This window comes from Manihot esculenta, chromosome 9 (genome assembly GCF_001659605.2).
Source record: "Manihot esculenta cultivar AM560-2 chromosome 9, M.esculenta_v8, whole genome shotgun sequence".
In the NCBI taxonomy this organism is placed as follows: Eukaryota; Viridiplantae; Streptophyta; class Magnoliopsida; order Malpighiales; family Euphorbiaceae; genus Manihot; species Manihot esculenta.
The window spans coordinates 30,217,669-30,239,551 of NC_035169.2; positions in this window are offsets into that span (position 1 = coordinate 30,217,669).

Here is a 21,883-nt window from a genome sequence, read left to right on the forward strand (position 1 = left end):
TTGTTTTTTTCTCTCTCTTTCTTTTCACTTTCTTCTCCCTCATATCTTCTCTATTTTCTTTTGGCATTATTGATTTTCGTTCTTTCTTTTTTTTTTTTTTTCTCTTTTCCATCTTTCTTCTCTTCCATATCTTTCTCTTTTTTTCCTCTAAAATATTTGCAACAAGTAGACACTAGAAGCCCATCATCAACTTCTCTCAACACTCTTCTCTCTCCAAATCCACCATCACTTCCCCAATCAACACCACCACCATCATTCATAAGATGGAATTTCAAGTCTTGGGATCCCTAAATTATTATTTGAGAGTTGTAAATTCTTTTCTTAGAGGGTTAATAGAGAGATGAGAGAGTGAGCTCTTGCAAAAATAGAGAGAGATTTATTGCAAAAGATGTAGGAGTTATGGTGAGGACACTGACATGAGAACTGAGAGATTAGTGATTTGGAGATGGAGAGTTAGAGAAACAGTATGAGGAAGAAGAAGAAGAATATGCAGTGAAGATGTATTGAGTTTGGGTTTGATGATTTTAAAATAATGGGACTTTCAGTGAGGGTCAATTTTGTCAATTCAAGTGTCCCAGACGTCTATTTTAGACAGAAGGACTACGAATTTGGACGGAAGAGAAAGTGAAGGACTTAAGTGTTGAGTCGCCAAAATAGAGAGATAGAAGTGTTAATTATGCTAATACTCAAAGACTAAAAAGTAATTTTCTCTATTAAATAATTAGCAATAATAAAAAAACTCATCATTATTGTCATTTCTTTAGAAAATACAGAAGAACATGTAAAAATATTAAAGATAAATCTTATATACATCTATTTTTTTTACAGGATTACTATTTACACTAAAATTTAAAAATTATTTTATATTTTATAAATATTAATTATGCATGCTCACTAAATTTTAAGAAAAAATTAATTAATTTAAGAAAAAGTAAAAGTTATCTCCAACGACCTTTTAAATAATATAATATTTTTAATTATAAAATATTATTTTTATTTTATAAATAAATATTTATAAATACATAATTTCATAAATTATACTAAATAAAATAAAAAATTAATTAATTTTTATTAATTTCAAAGAATTTAGATCAAAATTAGTTAATTGACTATAATTCAAATAGCAATTTTAAATATACTTATAATTGATAAATATAGAAAAAAAATATTTTTACTATAAGACTTTTGGCCACGTCAGTAATATTAAATAAAATATTAATATTTATAGCATGTTAGCCGTCTCCTCAATAAACCGATTTCAATTTTGATTATAGACTAAAATTAACACAAAAATTTTAAATTAAGCTAAAATTGATAAGAAAAAAAATGGCTAAAATTAATAAAAGCGTTAAAATTTTAAATTTTTTAGACATTTAAGTCATAAAATTATATTCATATAATTTTATCGATTTATAAAAAATTTATAGCGCACTTCGAGACTTAGTCTGGTGGAAAGTGCATCTTTGTAGCCTTGTGAGGTCAAAGGTTCGACTCCCCCACCCCTATTTCAAAAAAAAAAAATTTATAGCATAAGGCTCTACTTATTCTTCGAAAAATATTTTAAAGGAAAATATTTTTTATATTTTTTAGCGTTTAAAATATTAAAAAATTTAATAAAAAAATACAAAACATTTTAAGAAAAATGACTTATTTTTTTAAAAGAATGAAGTTATTTCCTATTTGTTAAAATTTTATTAAAATCTCTTTATATAAATTTATTAATAAAATTTATTTTTTAAATTAAAATTAATCAATAAAAAAATAAATTATCTTGTTGAAAATTATTTTTCAAATACAAATTATTTTTCACAAACAAATGTAGTCTAAATAATAAAATTTAGAATGCAATAAGCAATTTGTGAGATCGAGTTTTATTTTTTAATAAATTATTTGTATTTAATTATTGATATAACACAAAATCGTTCAAAATGAGTTATGAGTTGTCACTGTAAGATAGAGTCACGTGGTAAGGGTCTGATAAGCTGATACACAGTCATTCCCGTAGAAAGGAAGATCTGATCACCATAACATCCGGTTCTTCATCAAGACTTGCCATGTCCTGTAGATGTCGAGTCTTCATATAATGTTACCGTTAGCAGGTATGATCCAGTAGATTATTGTTATGCCTATAATCACGGAATCACCGATCAATTAGCCGGTGAGATCTCCAATCAATTAGCCGACACCAGTTGAATTTTCAGGAAATGATATAATTAACTACATCTTCTTACAGTATAAAAGCTAAGGACCATAGAGATAAAAGTACACAATTCTTGCACAACTACTCTTGAGTTCTAAGCAATTCTTTTTACTCGCCCCATTCTTTAGTTTATTAACTTGAGCGTCGGAGTGGTTGCCATAGGAACTAACCACCTCACATTCTCTTTCTTGCAATATTGACTAATCACAGTACAGCTCTATTTCGGCCACATCATTTGATTCTGTTGTTGAAAATCTATTAAATTTTCTATTTTCATTTGGATTAAAACCGGTCTCTTATCCCCTTTCTTTTAAAAAAAATCTCTCTTTTCTCTCTCTCGAAATGGCCAGCAATTCACAAGTTGCTGCTAAGGTTGTTGCTACCAATGAGGGCGTTATGATTTCTTTCACTCCTGGCAGTGGACAAAACACATCCTCTATGGTCAACGAAGCAGATCTCAACAATCTAAGCAATGAGCAAATGCTCCAATACATAAAAAAGATGTAGGTTATTCTCAAGCAATATAATTCTCGGGGAGAGGCATCTTTCATGGCTCCTAGAGGAAGGGAGGAAGCATCAGTTGATACTCCAAAAATTCAAACAGAAGCGATCCAGACGCGGTCCAAATGGAAGGCTGAGTTCGAGGAAGAGGAGTCATCAAACGATGCTCTGAAAAAAGTCAATTAGAAGCTGGTATGAGCTATTCAAATGAACCAGAAGGAGCAGAAAAAGGACTTTGGCCTAGATGATGCCTCGCCTCTTTTTGAAGAGAACTTGGTAGAGATATTTTTCGCTAAGTTCAAAATCCCAAGTCTAAACATGTATGACGATTAGTAGATCCCAAGAGTCACCTAGCGATCTTTAGAATGACCATGCAGCTTCAGGATGTTAATGACTTCGTATTGTGCTGAGTGTTTTCATTAACACTCATAGGTTTGACTCAAAAATGTTACCAACATCTGAGCCCCAAGTTTAATTTAGAACTTTATGTAATTCATTATGTTATTTAAGTCCAGATTTATTACTTATATATCTCCTAAAAAACTCTCCTCTGACTTGTGAAAAAATCGCCAGGGAGAGGGCGAGTCTTTAAAGAGCTTTATCTCACGGTTTAATGCAGAAGTAATACAAGTGAAGGAATTAAATCATTAGATAGCATGCAAAGCATTGAAGAAAAGAACACGCAATATCAAGTTTATGGATTCCCTAATCAAGAACCCAACCGCTACGTACCAACAACTAATGAATAAAGGCCAAAAGTACATCAGGCTGGATGACAAAGTTTTAGCGTTGAGAGAGGACAAAATGATAAGTCAAAAGCAAAACCAAAAGTTGGAGAGGCGAGGATACGAAGGAGACGATCAAGAACCCAGCCACTATGTACCAACAACTAATGAATAAAGATCAGAAGTACATTAGGCTAGATGATAAAGTCTAAGCGTTGAGAGAGGATAAAAGGACAAGTCAAAAGCAAAACCAAAAGCTGGAGAGGCGAGGATACGAAGGAGACCAAAGAAATTACCTAACCTCCCGAGGAAGGGATGATCAACGTAAGTATAAGAATTATACTCCATTAAATAACTCATGAATATGTATTCTGATCTGGATCAGAAAAAATGACAAGGAGGTTAGGAGGCCTCTCAAGATCAACCTTGAGAGAGCAAAAAAACGAGATAGGATCAAGTATTACCATTTTCACAAAGATCATGAGCATACAATAGAGGAATGCTAATAGCTCAAAGACGAGATTGAGAGGTTAATAAGAGACGACACACTTCAAAAGTTTGTGAAAAAGAATAGAGAAGAGAGAAGGTCTTAATCCGAGGTAACAACTCCTGAAACAACCCCTGACCATGAACCCATTGATCGAATATAATTTTAACACATTTTTTCATATTGTTCTTAGCATTGAATTGAGTATTTTTCTAATCAATTTTTTATTTTTGGATGATATTTTGCAAAAAAACAAAAGAGAAGTGGATTTGATATAAAAGTGTTAAAAAGTGTTAAAAAGTATTGAAATTGACTTGACCAGCAATTTAGGCAAACCCACTGATGATCATACTTTAGAGAAGCTAGGAATTGTCCAGACCCACAAGCTGAATTAACCATATTTAGATGGCGAATTTGACCAGCGATTTGCTCAAACTACTACGCAAACCAGCAGTCTGCACAGAACTTGACAGTGAGCGGGAAAAATTCAAATTTGAAAAAAAGAAGACTAGGTCTTCTCATTAAAAGGCGCAGGACCTACTCGATTTTTCCTTATTCAGTGCGACACCATATCCTCCTCAAATCAAGGAGTTCTCTCCTTGGAAGAAATATATTAAAGGTAGGATTCCTAATTCAAAACAAAAAAAAAAAATTCTATTCCCAAAAGGAATTTATTAAGGTTAATGACGGACGTCGAATCCGTCAATTAAAACTTATTTTCCTTTCCTTAATTTAAAAGAATTTGTAGATAGTGCAAATTAGTGTCAATCCCTCAAAGGTCTTAACTTTGTTTAATTTAGATGAATAGTAGAATAAGAAGAATAATTTAAAACAAAAAGAGAGAAGAAGAGGATTTTTGTTTGAAGAAATTAATTTTTGCCTTGGGCAAGCCAAAACTTTAAAGAAGAAAAATATTGTAATTGAGATGGTAAAACAAATAATTAGATTAAAATTCAGCTGAAGATAATCAAATTGAGAGGTTAGCAGTTGATCATTGATTAGAAAAAATAATTCATTTTATTATCTATTGTTTGGTTATAGTGTTCAAATACGCGAATGACTGTGCGGTTGTCGAAACCGGTAAAAAATAACCTTTTTTATTATCAACAATTTTATAACTGTAGATAGTGGCAAAAGGATCAAATTCACAGAGAATTGATACTCACCTATTTTTCTTATCAAAGACCAAGTAAAGAAATTGCAAATAAATAAAAAGGGGTTTTGAGATTTGCTGAATTAAACTAATACCAAAAGCAATAAAGTAAAGAAGATTCAAATATGAGAAAAGCTCTAGTTGAAGAATTGGATTCACTTCAGTTGTTGGGATTGATCATTGACACTTAGGTTCCTTTATTTGATTCAATAAATTAGTTATGGAGGTGGAAAACGCTTCTCACCACCATATCCCTCCTTAAGCATAGATTAACTAGGAAACGCTCTCTAATTAATCACTAATCAACAAGTTGCCAAGGAACGTCCTTGGGGCTTTTAGTATCAATCAACCGTTAATTATATTAAGAAATAGAGAGACCTAATTCTAGCTACCCAAACGTATGGTGATATTGCTAGATTATGCAATTTCCTTAGTTTTTACACCAAGAGTTACTTGTGTTTGAATAATTCAGGCAATTACGTACTTAAAACTATCCAAACTAACAAATAATTACTTTACAATCAAGAATCAATGGGCCTTATTGATCTAAACAACAAAGCAACAATGGAATTAAGCATGAAATTGCATAAATATTGATAAATAAAAGATAAACATAATATGTTCAGATCTCCCAATCCATAAAACAACTAAAGTTTCACCTAATCTTCAACTAGAAAAAAAAGTTTCAGTCACTCATGGTTGAAACAAAACACAAAAATAAAAGAAAGAGAAGAGGAAAGAGGAACCGGGCGGCGGCTTGGAGTAGGAGGCGTGCGGCTCTTCAATTCCGAAAAAGTGAAGAAGAGTCTTCTCTTACTTGTTTGTGATCCTTTTATCGCTGAAAGTGCTGCCCTAGATTTCCTTGTTGAGATGGCTTTTGAATTTATTTGGAATTTTGAATTCTTAGGAGGCAAGTGCATCTTCTTGAGATTTGACTTTCTGAATAAGCTGAATTGAATGCTGAGGTGTCTTCACATTTTTAGTAAGGGAAAGACTTCTTGAAGATTTGAAATTTGAATTTCAAATTACTCTACTGTCTTTACTTTCCTTATCTATCTTCACTTCAGCTGCAACTTGGCTTGGGCAAACCATGCTTGTTCTCTTTTATCCTCTTTTAGGCAGTTTTAAGAGCATTTTCACTAAATTGCCTCTTTACACTGTTTTCTGCAAAATAAGATCAAAACCACAGAATTAGGCAGAAGATGTGTAAATTAACATCAATAACAACATGATAAATGAGTCTAAATTTGGTCTAATCAGCGAATCTCACCAGTTCTTTCTTATGATTAAATTAATCTAATTCACGCTTAAATTAATTTCTAGTTAATTAACAACCCCAACACGCGTGTAGATTTAATTAGTTAACTGCTTTAAGAGAGAAGAATCTAAATTTGATCAATAATAATACGCGAATTATTTAAATCAAATCTATTAATTTCTTAACATATATGAATATGCTAATTGCTACTTATTATTAATCAAATTAAATAATTATTGTAACATCCTCTGGGCCCACACCAGTGAATATTGTCCGCTTTGGGTCAAGGGATTGAAACCCTGTCTTCCCTCACGGGTTTGTTTCTAGGTCAAGGGATTTACTACCCTGTCTTCCCAAAACGCGTCCACTGGGGTCTCTTGGGCATAGGCTTATACGGCCCTCTCCCTTTCCACCTCTTTCCGATGTGGGATACTTTTAATCCACCTCATGGGGTTCCTTCCCCCCATAAGGCCTGAGCGTCCTCGCTCAGCACACCGTACTCGTGAGGCCCAGGCTCTGATACCAATTGTAACATCCTCTGAGCCCACACCAGTGAATATTGTCCGCTTTGGGTCAAGGGATTGAAACCCTGTCTTCCCTCACGGGTTTGTTTCTGGGTCAAGGGATTTACTACCCTGTCTTCCCAAAACGCATCCACTGGGGTCTCTTGGGCATAGGCTTATAAGGCCCTCTCCCTTTCCACCTCTTTCCGATGTGGGATACTTTTAATCCACCTCATGGAAGTATCCCACATCGGAAAGAGGTGGAAAGGGAGAGGGCTTTATAAGCCTATGCCCAAGAGACCCCAGTGGACGCGTTTTGGGAAGACAGGGTAGTAAATCCCTTGACCCAGAAATAAACCCGTGAGGGAAGACAAGGTTTCAATCCCTTGACCCAAAGCGGACAATATTCACTGGTGTGGGCCCAGAGGATGTTACAATTGGTATCAGAGCCTGGGCCTCATGAGTACGGTGTGCTGAGCGATGACGCTCAGGCCTTATGGAGGGAAGGAACCCCATGAGGTGGATTAAAAGTATCCCACATCGGAAAGAGGTGGAAAGGGAGAGGGGCTTATAAGCCTATGCCCAAGAGACCCCAGTGGACGCGTTTTGGGAAGACAGGGTAGTAAATCCCTTGACCCAGAAACAAACCCGTGAGGGAAGACAGGGTTTCAATCCCTTGACCCAAAACCCCATGAGGTGGATTAAAAGTATCCCACATCGGAAAGAGGTGGAAAGGGAGAGGGCTTTATAAGCCTATGCCCAAGAGACCCCAGTGGACGCATTTTGGGAAGACAGGGTAGTAAATCCCTTGACTCAGAAACAAACCCGTGAGGGAAGACAGGGTTTCAATCCATTGACCCAAAGCTAGGGGTGTAAACGAACCAAGCCGAGCCGAGCTTTGAAGAGCTCAAGCTTGGCTCGTTAAAATTTTTTCGAACTCGAGCCGAATTCGAGCTTTACTCATATGGAACTCGAGCCGAGTATTAAGAAGCTCAAGCTTGGCTCGTTTAGCAAACGAGCTTAGACGAGTCGAGCTTTTATCGAGCTGAGTCAAGTTTTTATCGAGCTGAGTCTCAAATAGTTCACGAGTAATTTAATTTATTTACATGTATAATGAATTTTAGTTTAAAACTAAAATAATTTTAGTTAAATAAGTATATCTACAAATTAGCATGTAAACTTATAAAGATGAGTTTTTAAATCTTAATGATCTAAATATATGCAAGTTTAAGAGTGTAATTAAACTATATATAGAGCTGAATTTTAAAAAATTCAGCTTTGGCTCATGAAAGTATATGCAGGGTTTGAACTTATTTCTCTTATGATAGTAATTTCAGTTTACTTAACGAGACTGTTCACGAGCCTATTCGTGAGCCTGCTCATGAACTCAGAAATGAGCCGAGCTCACGAGTCTTAACGAGCCGAATACTATGGAGCTCAAGCTTGGCTCGTTTATCAAACGAGCCTAAAAATTAAGCTCGAGCTTGGCTCGTTTAGAAATCGAGTCGAGCTCGGTCGAGCTTTTATCGAATCGAACCTTGAATAGCTCACGAACGGTTTGGTTCATTTACACTCCTACCCAAAGCGGATAATATTTACTGGTGTGGGCCCAGAGGATGTTACAATTGGTATCAGAGCCTGGGCCTCATGAGTACAGTGTGCTGAGCGAGGACGCTCAGGCCTTATGGGGGGAAGGAACCCCATGAGGTGGATTAAAAGTATCCCACATCGGAAAGAGGTGGAAAGGGAGAGGGCCTTATAAGCCTATGCCTAAGAGACCCCAGTGGACACGTTTTGGGAAGACAGGGTAGTAAATCCCTTGACCCAGAAACAAACCCGTGAGGGAAGACAGGGTTTCAATCCCTTGACCCAAAGCGAACAATATTCACTGGTGTGGGCCCAGAGGATGTTACAATTATGGATTTAATTGGATTAATTAGCAATATGTTATCTTCCTAAGAAATTCAAGGGGCCTCTTGAATTCTTAAGAGGATAACAATGGAGGTGGTGTTTCTCGAAAATAGAAATTAATAGAAAATAGAAATAAGGTGAAGAGAAGTTAAGAACATAATATCACAACTTGAATAAACCTCAATTTTGATTAACCTTCAACTAAAAAGAAGTGTTTAGCCTCTATGCCAGGCTGCAAAGTGGGAATCCATCAGGCCATAAACTGGGTGTTAATCCCACTAAACAAGGCATCCTATACTAGGCCATAAGGCGAGTGTTTGTCAGGCCATAATCAGGGCATTAGTCTCGTTAAACAAGACATCCTATACCAAGCCATAATCCGGGTGTTAGTCCCGCTAAACAAGGCATCCTATGCCAGGCTATAAGATGAGTATTAGCCAGGCTACATGACCGGGTGTTAGTTCCACTTTACAAAAAGTTTAAAAGGCATTTTATGCCCAGACCACAAAGCGGGTATTCGCCAGACTCATAATTTGGGTGTAAATCTCACTTTGCAAAAAGTTTCCAAGGCATTGTATGCTCAAGCCATAAGGCAAGTATTAGTTAGGCCACGCGACCAAGTATTAGTCCCATTTCAAAAAAAGTTTCCTAGGCATCCTATGCCAAGCCAAAAGGCGAGTGTTAGCCAGGCCATGTGGCTGGGTGTTAGTCCCACTTCATAAAAAATTTAAAAGGCATTTTATGCCAAGGCTATAAGATGAGTGTTAGCCAGGCCACGCGATCAAGTGTTACTCCTGTTTCACAAAAAGTTCCCAATGCATCCTATGCCAAGCCATAAGGCGAGTGTTAGCCAGACCATAATTCGGGTATTAGTTCCGCTAAACAAGACATCCTATGCCAGGCCATAAGGAGAGTGTTAGCCAGGCTATAATCCGGGTGTTAGTCCCGCTAAATAAGACATCTTATGCCAAGCCATAAGGTGAGTGTTAGCTAGGCCACGTGACCGGTGTTAGTTCCACTTCATAAAAAGTTTTAAAAGGCATTGTATGCCCGAGCCAAAAGGTGAGTGTTAGTTAGGCCACATGATCAGGTGTTAGTCCCGCTAAGCAAAAAGTTTTCAAAGCATTGTATCCCTAGGCTATAAGGCGAGTGTTAGCCAGGCAATGTGACTTGGTGTTTGTAATACCCGGCTAGAGTCCGGCATCGGAATTCTACTTTCCGATGGAGTTTCGGATGTCGGAAGTCTCTAGAAGGGTTAGAGTGATGTGTTTCTAACATGTTTTGGTATGTTTCATAGTTTTAAAGTATAAGGAAATGAGTTTTTGAGTGAAATGAACCAAGGCAGAAAAGCCAGGTTCGGCCGCCGAAGTTGAGGTTCGGCCGCCGAACATGCATGGCTTTCGGTTTCACGTGTGGCCGCCGAAGGTGGTCTGGCCAGCCACCTATAAAAGGCCCTCAGTCGGTTGAAAGGATAAGCTTCGACGTTTTCTTTCACGTTCTGAGGTGAGACCCTGTCCTTTGTGAGTATTCTTTCATGTTTTCATCCAATCTTGCAAAGATTTGATTAGTTTTTATGTTATTTTGAAGGTTTTAAGCTAAAAACTCAAAGTTGTGAAGTTTGAAGAGTTTGAAGGAGAGTTGCTCCAAAAATCCACGTTAGGATCGTTCATCTTCTTGGTTTCAAGAGGTAAGTGAAGATCCTGAGCTTGTTTTTATGTTTTCTGAAGGTTTTATGTGGTTTTGGGGAGAGTGGTACATGAATAGGGTTATGTGTGAGGTTTTCATGATTTTGTGAGTAAAGCTTGTTTCTGTGTTGTTTTTGTTCTGTGTTTGGGGTTGTAAGGTAGTTTTTGACCCCTTTGAGCATATACATGCGTGTATGCAAGTGGAGGAAGTGAGGTGGTTGAGTTGGAGAGCGTTTTGTACACTTGGCGAGAGGCAGGGCAAGTTTCTGCCCTGCTGATGAACTCAGATTCGGCAGCCGAAGGTACATTCGGCCGCCGAACCTCTGAGGAGAAGAGAGGAGGTGGCTTCGGCTGCCCAAGCTTGCCCCGAGCTTTTGGACTTTCGGCTCTGGAGGGGAGTTCGGCCGCCGAAGGTGCCGCCGAAGGTTAGAGACTTTCGTCTCTGGAGTGCCTTTCAGCCTCCGAAACTTGCCCCCGAAAGGGTTCGGCTTCCGAAAATAGAGCTTCGGCCGTCGAAGGTGCATGAGTTTCGTCTCTGGAGAGGACTTTCGGCCGCCGAACATGCCGCCGAAAGTGTCCTGTCCAGCTTTCCTTTGCATGCTTTGCATGGATAGTAGAGTGAGTTTACGGGGATTCTTGGGGAGTTTAATAGAGTTGTTCATAAACTAGTTTGGTCCCTCATTTGAGTCTCTCTGTCTAGGTACAGACCAGAGGAACCAGAGAGAGCAGCAATGAGTCCTGCTCCAGAGTTTGTCAGAGCCTGCAGAGTCAGTCCAGTTAGCCAGAGGTGAGTGGAACTAACCTAACTACGTTTAAATTGACATATAAACTGCTTTTAGCATACTTCATGCATCATGAATATACAGTAGGTTGTTTGCATTAGCAATCACGAATATGTTGCATTGCATAGTTACTTGTTGTTGTGGGTGAATGCTGAATGATCCAATAGTCTCTGAGAGAAGTCCAGGAGCCTTTGACTACGCCCTGGCAGGTACAGAGAAGTTCAGGAGCCTTTGACTACGCCCTAGCAATGGTAAGTACAGAGGTGTTATATACACATATACATATATGACAGGAAGACCAGGTGCTCGATTCTACGCCCTGGCACGGCAGAGTTACCGGGACTATGTGGTGACAGGTTTACCCTTGATGTGGATTGTCTGTGATATGATGCATTCCATGAGATCATATTTTAATGAGATGTTTTACTGTTCTACTCACTGGGCTATAGAGCTCATCCCACTCCCTTAACCCCAGTTTTGCAGGTTCAGTGTACAGTATATGTAACGACCTCAAAATGGACCGTCACCGGCGCTAGGATTCAGGTCGGCTTAAGGCCGCCAGAACCCGTAGCAAGCCTGCTATACTCTCTGTGTACCTGTAAATCTCATACATGATCATACATTTTCTGTGAAAATAAAAACTCTTTTCTGAACCAAGGCTTAACCTGTGCATGCACTATCTCTGTACTCTGTACTCTGTACTCTGTACTCTGTACCCCTGACTAGAGCTTGCTCTAGATGGGTTAACTCATACCTGTTAAGCCTGTTTTTTTTTTCACATACTCAGTAAAATATATACATATACAGATCATGTACATAACAATAGATTTACAACACAAACTACTAAGTCAAGCACATCTGTAACTGAAAACATAACTATTACATCTCTTTAACATTACATGTCCACTCTACACTATTACAATTCTCTTTTCTTTTTCTGCACTTTGCTGAACCTTCTCTGTACACTGTACATTGAACCTGCAAGACTGGGGTTAAGGGAGTGGGATGAGCTCTATAGCCCAGTGAGTAGAACAGTAAAACAATTCATTAAAATATGATCTCATGGAATGCGTCATAACACAGACAAACCACATCAAGAGTAAACCTGTAACCACATAGTCCCAGTAACTCTGTGCCAGGGCGTAGAATCGAGCACCTGGTCTTCCTGTCATATATGTATATGTGTATATAACACCTCTGTACTTACCATTGCCAGGGCGTAGTCAAAGGCTCCTGGTCTTTACTATACCTGCCAGGGCGTAGTCAAAGGCTCTTGGTCTTTACTATACCTGCCAGGGCGTAGTCAAAGGCTCCTAGTCTTTACTATACCTGCCAGGGCGTAGTCAAAGGATCCTAGACTTCCTATCTGAGACTATTGGATCATTCAGCATTCACCCACATCAACAAATAACTATGCAATGCAACATATTCGTGGATACTAATGCAATCAACCTAGTGCATAATCATGATGCATGAGATATGCTAAAACATTCCATTGTGCAATTAAAAGAGTTAAGGTTAGTTCCACTCACCTCTGGCTATCTGGACTGACTGACTCTGCAGGCTCTGTAAACTCTGGAGCAGTACTCACTGCTGCTCTCTCTGGTTCCTCTGGTTCCTCTGGTTTATACCTATACAGATAGACTCAAATGAGGGACCACACGAACTCAAGAACAACTCTATTAAACTCCCCAAGAATCCCCTTAAACTCACTCTAACATCCATGCAAAGCATGCAAAGGAAAGCTGGACAAGACACTTTCGGCGGCAGGTTCGGCGGCCGAAAGTCCTCTCCAGAGACGAAACTCAAGCACCTTCGGCGGCCGAACTTCCACTTTCGGCTGCCGAACCCTTTCGGGGGCAAGTTTCGGAGGCCAAAAGGCACTCATGTATATGCTCAAAGGGGTCAAAAACTACCTAAAAACCCCAAACACACAACTCAAACAACACAGACACAAGCTCGATGCACAAAATCATCAAAACCTCACAAAGAACCCTATTCATGCAACTCTCTCCATAAACCCCATAAAACCTTCAGAAAACATAAAAACAAGCTCAGGATCTTCACTTACCTCTTGAAATCAAGAAAATGAACGATCCTAACGTGGAGTTTTGGAGCAACTTGCCTTCAAACGCTCCAAACTTCAAACCTTTGAGTTTTTAGCTTAACACCTTCAAAATACCATAAAAACTAATCAAATCTGTGTAGGATTTAATGAAAACATGAAAGAAGACTCACAAAGGATAGGGTCTCACCTCAGAAGACAAAAGAAATGGTGTTCTTACCACTTCAACCGACTGAGGGCCATTTATAGGTGGTTGGCCAGACCACCTTCGGCGGCCACACGTGAAACCGAAAGCCATGCATGTTCGGCGGCCGAACCTCAACTTCGGCGGCCGAACCTGGCTTTTCTGCCTTGGTTCATTTCACTCAAAAACTTAGTTCCTTATGCATAAAACTTACTAACCATAGCAAAACATTATAGAAAAACATAAATCTAACCCTTCGAGAGACTTCCGACATCCCAGACTCCACCGGAAAGTAAACTTCTGATGCCGAAATCTAGACGGGTATTACATTATACAGAGGAGATCCACAGAGTACAGAAAGAGTAAAGAGAGTTGTAATAGCTTAGAGTGGACATGTAATATGAAAGAGATGGAATAATTGTGTATAAAGTTAGAAATATGCTTGACTTAGTGCTGTTTATTATGTACATGATCTGTATATGTATATATGTTTTACTGTATGTAAAAACCAGGCTTAACAGGTATGAAAGAACCCATCTAGAGCAAGCTCTAGTCAGGGGTACAGAGTACAGAGTACAGAGTACAGAGATAGTGCATGCACAGGTTAAGCCTTGGTCCAGAGAAAAGTTGTTATTTTCACAGAAAATGTATGATCATGTATGAGATTACAGGTACACTGAGAGTATAGCAGGCTTGCTACGGGTTCTGGCGGCCTTAAGCCGACCTGAATCCTAGCGCCGGTGATGGTCCATTTTGGGGTCGTTACAGATTTAGTTCCATTTCGCAAAAAGTTTCCAAGGCATTGTATGCTCAGGCTATAAGGCGAGTGTTAGCTAGGACATGCTACTGGGTATTAGTCCCATTTTGCAAAAAATTTCTAAGGCATTACATGCCCAGGCCACGAAGCGGGTATCCATAAGGACATATGACCGGGTGTTAGCCCCGTTTCACAAAAAAGTCTCATAGGCATTCTATGCGCAGGTTACAAGGTGAATATTCACCAGGCCACAAGACCGAATGTTAGTCCTATTTCTCTAACCCATTTCATGCCCAAACTGTAAGGTGGGTATCTGCTAGGCCACATGTCTAGGTATTAGTCCCAATTTATAAAATTTTCAAGTTATTTATTTTATGGCCACTGGCTAGACCAGTGACCAGGTGTTAGGGTCGGGTGTTGACCCCTTACCAATTTTTTAAAAATTATTCAAAGTCTTATTTGGCAATAAATGGAAGAGGGTTATAGATGAGTATCGATCATACAAGCACTTAATAAAAATAATAACAAGATATGAGAGAAGATATTTTTCATTAAAATCTTAGAAGATTGCATAGGAGGAGAGATGACTTCAGGTTCCTCTTCCTGAGTCTCTATTACATTAGTATTTCCTACATCTATTACATTTCCTGTAAAGATTTGGTCGATATCATTGATCCTCTCCTCCTCTTGCTCGTCCTTGCTCTCTTCCTCCTCTGGAAAGATGTCATCTATCCAAACAAAATCCTTAGAAGGAAACCGCTTCACTAGTTCCTTCTTGGTCGAGTCTTGGCCCTCGACGTATATCTCTCCTCCTAGGGCCACCGTTTCTTGAAGCTCGGCCTCTAATTCAGCAATTTTGTTGGAGGTGGCTCGATTCTCCTCAATTTGAGATTGCAGCTCCTGGACTTGGCATTAAAGTATGGCCACTTGATCCTTAGCACTCTTAACTCAATTCCCAATGGCAAGCTTAGAAGCATTGGCCTCACCCAGATCTGCTTGGAGCTTGTCTACTGACTCCAATGTCTCTTTCATGGTACTCTCCACTTCATCAACCCGAGTCTTCAACCTCGAGCATTCCTCTGCTAGGATTCTTCTGTTTGTCTCTTAAGCCCCAAACTCTCACCTCAGAGTCTTGTTACACTCTTTGGCAATGTACTCATAGAGGACCATGGCAGAGTGCATGACATTGCTTTCCCCAAGGCAGGGAAGGCTAGGCGGGTGAGGACCCCGAGCCTAGCTCACCTGGAGAAGGCTTTGCCAAGATAAGAGAGCGTTCCTCACCGCCTTGGTGATATCCATTTTTTAGGATGTGGCCATCTTATGGAGGAAGTTTAAAGCCTCTTCCTCATCCCTCTGTGGCTGGATCCCATCCTTCCTCAGCTCCACTGACATTATCCAGCTCATTCGGAGGTGTCCAAAACCCTTAGACGTCCGATGATGGAGGATAAAACTTGTTCTTCTATCACTTTAATGAAGAAGGTATCCGGTCAAACAGCATTTGGTATTTCCTCCTACTGAATAATCAAAACTCCTTATTTCTTTGAGTGTCCAGCTGATACAGTTGGGAGAAGAGGGCCACGCTCGGCTCAATATTATTATTGAAACAAATAAACCGAAAGGCCATCAAGATTCTCCAGCTGTTGGAATACAACTGAGCAATTGAAAGTTTATGAAATCGAAGGGATCTGGTCATCTGCGCAAACGCTTGAGGATGGAGCAAAGACGTGGAAGGTTTCTCGAGAAGTTTGATATTTTTCATGAAGGCAATCTACGTCTTGCTCTGTTTTTATGAAAGGGATGTCATTGATCAGGCTACCTTCGCTTTCATGAGTCACTCTCAATGGAACGATAGGAGCTGGGGCGTGAATAGAGCCTTCGGAGGAGAAGCTTGTGGCAGAACTTTCACTGGGAGTAAGATAAGAAGAGGAAGTAATCTTGTTCATTTTAAAAGGAAAAAGAAAATAGGAATTACTATGAAAGTAAGGAAGTATGAACGAAAAAGGGAAGTGATCGAGTCTTCTCTAAAACAAAGATAACAGTTGTGAGTAAAAGTGATATTTGGATAATAAAAAGGGTTCTTATATGATAATTTTGACGGCAGGTTTTAAATGCGACTCGAGAAATAGGAAAATCATCATTAATGGGCAAGAGCAGGTGAAACGACGTGAATAGGAAAAGGCCAATCTAAATTAGCTATGAGTCTCAAATCGTGAAGACAACTGTCTCCTTCGAATTTGAAGAATCAAATACTATAGGAGGACCTTTGATATAATACAACAATTGCCCAAAATGAGTCATGAGCTGTCACATAAGATAGGGTCACGTGCCAAAAGTCTGATAAGTTGATACGCTGTCCCACCCATGGAAAGGAAGACTTGAACACCATAACACCCAGTTTTTCATCAAAACTCGCCCTCTCTTGCAGAGATTGAGTCTTTATATAATGTTACCGTTAGCAGATACGATCCAGCAGATCCTTGTTACACCTGTAATCATGGAATCACCGATCGCTGATGGAATCTCCCATCAATTAGCTGAGACTAGCCAGATTTTCAGGGAATGCTATAATTAACTCCATCTTCTTACAATATAAAAGTTAAGGACCATAAAGACAAAGGTACGCAATTCTTACATAACTACTCTTGAGTTCTAAAAAATTTCTTATACTCGCCCCATTTTTCAGTTTACTGACTTGAGTCCGGGTGCTTGTCGTAAACGCTAATAACCTCACATTTTCCTTCTTGCAATTGACCAATTACAACGCAACTCTATTTCGACAACATTAATTATTATATTTTTTTATAAAATGTTCAATATGTTTCAGTTTTAATTAAGTATTTAATTAATTAATCTTAATTAGTATATAAGATTTATCTTTTCCCTCAATTTCCTGACATCAAAATCTTTAAGGAAAAAAATCAAGTCTGAAGTGGAGTCATTGTTGGTGGAAAAAAATAATTTAATTAAATTATTTCATAAGAAGTAAAATAAATTTATTTTATTATAAAAATAAATTAAATTTTGTAAATTAATATCTTTATATTTTGAAATGTTAATATTTTTTAAGTATGTATATTTTTTTTATACATAAAGTAAAAAATGTAACACTTATAGATTTTATTTTTTAAAAAATTTATAAAAATTATTATGTTTATATATTATTTTAAATTATTATATTTTTTCATTAAATATTATATACTTTTGTAATGTGATTGATTACAAATATTATGTGTACTTTATAGAAAATTTAAAGTAAAATATACATATTTTCAGAGTTTGATTAACTTTTTGACAAATTAATTATTATTTTGTATTGAGCTGAGTGATCATATAAGTTAGAAAAAAATATTAATATTTGACACTGATGTTGCTAGACTAAATTGATAACGTGACAAAATGGAGCTGTGTTGTGATCGGCTAAACATGTAAGAAAGAGAATATGAGGTGGTAGGTACCCACGGTAGCCACTTCGATGCTCAAGTCAGTAAAAGAAAGAGGAGAGCGAGTATAATATTTAGAACTTAAGAGTTATAGTGAGAGAAAATAGCACACTTTTGCCTCTGTAATCACTCTCCTTTTATACTGTAAGAAGGTAGCGATAAATATAGTATTTCCTGACAATCTAGTGATGATGTGGCCGACTCGTTGGTAAAGGATCTTCACCTGCTAATTGGTCGGAAATTCCGTAATCGAAGACATAAAGGGGATCTGTTGTATTGTAGTTGTTAACGGTAACTTCCTCATGGAGTCTCGCCCTGAAATTAAGAGGGCGAGTCTTGTCCAACCTGAGACCGATCTGTCTTGAAGCGCCCAGGTCTTATTTTCTCTTGGTTCAAGGTACCATGGTCGTTCGGGCCTTCGTTTCTATGAGTTGAACCACGTATTAGTTTATTAGATCCTTGCCACATGATCTAGTCTTATGGTGATAGCTCACTGCCTACTTTGAGCGAGTCTCATGTAGCATCAGAGGTCCCCCGCTGGTCTTCAATTTTTTAGATTCGAAGGTGATAGCTATCTTCATGATCTGGATAATGTGGCTTGTTTGTTCGGACTGAGCGCATAATGTCCTTGCTTCTTCTTAGTTGCCCTGTTGACCAGTCAAGTTCAATAACTTGTCTTGGCAAAAATTAATCTGAATGATATAGTAATATCTTGACGAGTTTTTGGGCATTTTTCAGCCCTTGCCTTTTACTTATCTTGGCAAAAATTGATCCGAGTGATATAGTAATGCCTTAATGAGTTTTCAGGCATTTTTCTAGCCCTTGCAAGCTTTTTGGCCTTTTCTAGCCTTGATGAGTTTTTGGGCATTTTTCTAGCCCTTGCGAGCTCCTTTGGCCTTTTCGAGCATTGTTGAGCTTCTGAGCATTTTGCAATCCTGACAGGCTTATGTGTATTTTTACAGTCTTGACGAGCTTTTGATCATTTTGTTCCTTGCAAAAAGTTTTAGATTTTTTAGAGTAATTGTAAGAGCGATGACACATGCCTGTGATTCTCTTTAAGAGATGGGACCAATGCTCTTGATCGTATGGCCTAGTTAATACCCGCCTTATGATCTGGGCATTAAATGCCTTAGAAACTTCTTATAAAGCGGGACTAGCATCCAGTAGGTCGGACTGACGTATGCCCATCTTGAGGCCTGACATCAACTACCTTAGAAACTTCTTGTGAAGCGGGAATAACACTCAGTAAGTTGGTCTGACGTGTACCCGCCTTGCAGCCTGGCATCATCTGCCCTAGAAACATCTTGTAAAGCAAAAATATCACTCGATAGGTCAGCTTGACGTGTTCCTGCCTTACAGCCTAATATCAAATACCTTAGAAACTTATTGTAAAGCGGGACTAATACCCAGTAGATCTGGCCTGATGTATTTCTGCTTTACAGCCTGAAATTAAATGCCTTAGAAACTTTTCGTGAAGCGGGACTAACACTCGGTAGGTCTGGCCTAACGTATTTTCGCTTTGCGACCTGTCATTAAATGTCTTTGAAACTTTTTGTGATGCGGGACTAACACCCAGTCTTCTGACCTAGCGTATACCTGTCTTATGGCCTAGCGTTCAATGTCTTAGAAACTTCTCGGGACTAACACCCAAAAGGTCAGCCTGGCGTATACTCACCTTAAGCCTCAACATTCAATGCCTTAGATACATCTCAAGACTAACACCCAGAATGTTGTTCTGGCATTTACCCGCCTTGCGGCCTGGCATTAAATGCCTTAGAAACTTTTTGTGATACGGGACTAACACCCGATCTTTTGGCTTAGCGTATACCCCTCTTGCGGCCTAGCATTCAATGCCTTAGAAATTTCTCAGGACTAACACCCGGAAAGTCAGTCTGGCGTATACTTGTCTTGCAACATTCAATGCCTTAAAAACTTTTTGTAAAGCGAGACTAACACCCGGTCTTCTGGCCTGGTGTGTACCTACCTTGCGGCCCAGCATTCAATGCCTTAGAAACTTCTCAGAACTAACACCCAGAAGGTCAGCCTACCGTATACCCGCTTTGCGGCCTGGCACTAGATGCCTTAGAAACTTTTTGTGATGCGGGACTAATACCTGGTCTTTTGGCCTGGCGTATAACTGTCTTGCAGCTTGACATTCAATGACTTACAAAATTCTCAGGACTAACACTCAGGAAGGTCCACGCCTTGTGTCCCGACATTTAATGCCTTAGAAACTTCTCGGGACTTACACTCGGATAGGGCTGAGCAGAATCCGGTTCAAACCGAAAAAACCGACCGAACCGAACCGATTTGAAAATTTGGTTCGGTTTTTTATACATTTCGGTTCGGTTCGGTTTTAAATTTCAGAAATTCCGGTTATTTCGGTTCGGTTCGGTTTTGATCAGAAAAAAACCGAAAAAACCGAACCGAACCGATTTGGGATAATAATATATTTTTTCAATAATATAGAGAAATTAAATTATATTAAAATTAAAATATTTTAATTAAATTTTAAAATACTAAAAATAAAGAGTAAAAAATTAAAAAAATATTAAAAATCGAAACCGATCAAACCGAACTGAACCGAACCGAATCAGACCGGTTCGGTTCGATTCGGTTTCTGACCAAAATCGGTTCGGTTCGGTTTTCATAAAAACTAAAATTTCGGTTTTCGGTTTATTCGGTTCGGTTCGGTTTTGAACCGAACCGACCGAATGCTCACCCCTACACTCGGATGGTTGGCCTGACATATACCTGCCTTGCGCCCTAGTATTAAATGCCTTAGAAACTTTTTGTGATGTAGAACTAATACCCGATCTTTTGGCCTGGCGTATACTCGCCTTATGGTCTGGCATTCAATGCCTTAGAAACTTCTTAAGACTAACACCTGAAAGGTCAGTCGGGCGTATACTCGCCTTGGGGCTTGGCATGAAAATGCCTTAGAAACTTCTCGGGACTAACACCTGGAAGGTCGGCCTGGCGTATACCCGCCTTGAGGCCTGATACTAGATGACCTAGAGTCTTTTTATGATGCGGGACCCGCTTTGCGGTCTGGTATGAAAATGTCTTGTTGTGCGGGACCTATGCTCGAATGGTCTTGTGGCTTTTTATGAATTTGTTCTCGTGGACCAACGCTTAGATTATATGCGGCACCCATGCCCGTATAGGCTGGCAATTGCCTTATGACCAATGTTTTTATCTCCATACTTTCATCCATCCAACAATTCTAGTTTTTCTATAAGAAAAGAAGCTTGAAGAATGCATTCTAGTTATAACATTATCATAAATCACAAATATTTTCTCTAAGGATAAAATAAAAGAATCGGTCGTCTGACTTGACTAATTTCAGAACTCATAGTTTGTCTTAGGATCTAGACATCCCCGACGTTTTCCTTATTATCACCCCTATTAATAAAAGAGATTTTATTATCATTATTATTTGTTTGCATGTTACATAATAATGATTAACATCCCTAGTTATTTATTATTATTATGTCGATAATAATAAAATATAACTAGTATGATTATTGATTGATAATCATGAGATGATTATGTATATGTTGATATAATTCAATAATCATAGATACTTGTTAGAGAACAAAGTATTAGATGGACTCACATTGAGATTACTACATGGGTTATTGTCATAAGTGAATAGCAAAGTAGTTATGTCTTAATTCTTTGACTTGAGATTGTCATAGTTTCCAACATAAGGACTATTATGTTTTGACATAACCAAATATTATCTTTAATTGGATAATCATAAAGGTTATGATTGAGCATAATAGAAATTATGTAGAGGATATTGAACAATCAAGATAGAATTTTTTTTTTCCTCTCTAAGAGAGATATCTTCTAGGCCTCTCGATAAGTGAGACTAAGAAATGCATGGCCGTGCTCAATTGAATTAATAGTGTGATCAATATCATTTGATTTTATCAGTCTACTTAGAGATCGAGAAATCACAAGTTTGAACATTATAAGTTTGACATTATAGGTTTGACATTGACTATGACTTATGTTCAAACTAGATATCGTGTGACAAAGGATTAATACATGTTCTATTTATTAGGTTTTATCGGACTATCGATCCTCATATTAGTTGGGTAGTCATAATATCTTGCTAGAGGCCGTTTATTATTTATGGGCCTAGTGGGACTGGGCCTATTGCCAATTAATATGAGTCTATTGGGTCACACACAAAAGAACGTCATTGATATGCTATGTCATAT